Below are 2,195 nucleotides of genomic sequence, written 5' to 3' on the forward strand. Positions count from 1 at the left end.
GTACTTCTCATTGTTGCAACAGGTCCACCTGTATCTTTAAACAACTGGTTTTTCCCCATCTCCTCCTCAAGTTATACTGACATCGAATATATGCCTTTCCAGCTTCTGGTAGACCCTGCCATCTCTTGGCTTGTGGTAGCATTGCCCTAAAATCTCTTCACATAGCTACCTTCTCTCTGTGCTTTGTGTCACCATGCCCAAGTTTCCCTCCTTTTTTCCTTTTCCTTTTCTCAAGGCAAGTACTATATCACTTGAGCCATAGCTCCACAGCCCCACAGCTCTACTTCTGGCTCTTTGGTAGTTAATTGGAGGTAAGAGTCTCACTGACTCCTGCCCCAGGGAGCTGGCTTCCAGCTGGTGTCCTTCTTTAATAAGGATCATCAGTCATTGGATTTGGCCCCATGCAAATTAGTGACTTTTAATTTGACTGTATCTAACAAGACCCTCTTTCTTGTTCATTGGTGTTGCTGGTTAGGACGTGAACACATCTTTTGGGGACACAATTCAATATACAACAGGGGTTTTGCTCCCAAAGAATTTGCCAGTTGGTTGGAAGGCAGACATGCTTGGTCTCTGGAACATTCACCTGAGTGATGGTAAATGGTGGATGGGGAGAAGTTGTGATGTATTTTACATTTCTTAGTCATTGAAGAAAGCCTGTTTCTTAAGTGCATGTGGGTTTGTACATTTTTCAGTGTCTTTTACCTTGTCAGCCAAAGTGCTGTTTGATTTTTAAAGAGATAATGCTTTATCATTCACCTTGCCTGGAACATTTTACTTCTGTGCATACATTTTTTTTTCAGAGTAAATGTTTTTGGGATGATTAAAAATACATTATACTTATTCAAAACTCCACTAGAATGGTAGTTAGCATCCTTGTAATACAAAGATGTTAAAAATGATTTGGCTTTTTATTCAAAATAGGACAGTGACAAATTTTATGCATGCATTTATTTATTTATAACGGCCTACATTCATTCTATCATTAAATCACCTTTTTTCCCCCTTTGGTCATTGGGCTCGAACTCAGAGCTTGGGCACTGTCCTGAGCATTTTTTTTTGTCAGTCATGAGCCTGAACTCTGGGCCTGGATGCTGCCCTTCAGCTCTTCAGCTAAAGGCTAGCGCTCAAACACTTGAGCCACAGTGCCACTTTTGGCTTTTTCTGCTTATGTGGTGCTCAGTAATTAAATCCAGGGCCTCATGCCTGCAAGGCAAGCGCTCTACCACTGAGCCACCTTCCCAGCCCTCCCTGAACTTTTTTGTTGAAGGTTAGTACTCTACTACCTTGATCCACAGCTCCACTTCTGATTTCCTGGTGGTTTATTGGAGCTAAGAGTCTCACAGACTTTCCTGCCTGGGCTGGCTTTGAACCACTATCTTCAGATTGCAGCCTCCTGAATTGCTAGGATTACAGGCGTGAGCCACCAGTGTGCTTGGCTCAACTTTTTTTTTTTTTTTAGTGCTGGTACTGGGACTTGAATTAAGGGTCTGCACACTGTCCCTGATCTTTTTTGCTTTAATGCACCACTGATGATCCTAGAGGGCTCTTATCTTTATGAAGGAAAAAACTGCTCTTAACTTACACTTCACAAACAAATTTTTTTTTGTTCTCCCAGTAAGGACTCATATTCTCAGTCCTTTTCAGAGTAAATTTTTAGTTCTTACCAACTCAGAGTTGGTGAATGAAAACATTCAAAAATCCTATCTTGGGGCTGGGAAGGTGGCTCAGTGGTGGAGCGCTTGCCTTGCATGCTTGCGGCCCTGGGTTCTATTCCTCAGCACCACATAAGCAGAGAAAAAAAAAGCCAGAAGTGGCGCTGTGGCTCAAGTGGTAGAGTGCTAGCCTTGAGCTGAAGAGCTGAGGGACAGTGCCCAGGCCCAGAGTTCAGGCCACACGACCAGCCTCCCCCCAAAAAAAAAATCCTATCTTGAGGCCACATTTATAAAACCAAGTTCTTATATTTATTTTGGTGGCTGCTGTGGTATATAATATAGAAGAAGCAACTGTTGTGTGATAAATGTTATGATGCAGTCAGGTTAAGAATGTTAACTTTAGGGCTGGGAAGGTGGCTCAGTGCTTGCCTTGCATACATGAGACCCTGGGTTCAATTCCTCAGTACCACATAAGCAGAAAAAGCCAGAAGTGGCACTGTGGCTCAAGTGGTAGTGCGCTAGCCTTGAGCTGAAGAGCTG

The 2,195-nt window shown here is 43.1% G+C and overlaps 1 protein-coding gene across 1 annotated transcript in view; it reads left to right on the forward strand.

Annotated features, from left to right (window-relative positions):
* Positions 1–2,195, forward strand: part of LOC105984975 (chromosome unknown open reading frame, human C14orf37) — a 103,441-nt gene that overhangs the window by 26,397 nt on the left and 74,849 nt on the right. The gene's annotated exons all lie outside the window — the stretch shown is intronic.

Source organism: Dipodomys ordii, unplaced genomic scaffold (genome assembly GCF_000151885.1).
Source record: "Dipodomys ordii isolate 6190 unplaced genomic scaffold, Dord_2.0 Scaffold2, whole genome shotgun sequence".
NCBI lineage: Eukaryota > Metazoa > Chordata > Mammalia > Rodentia > Heteromyidae > Dipodomys > Dipodomys ordii.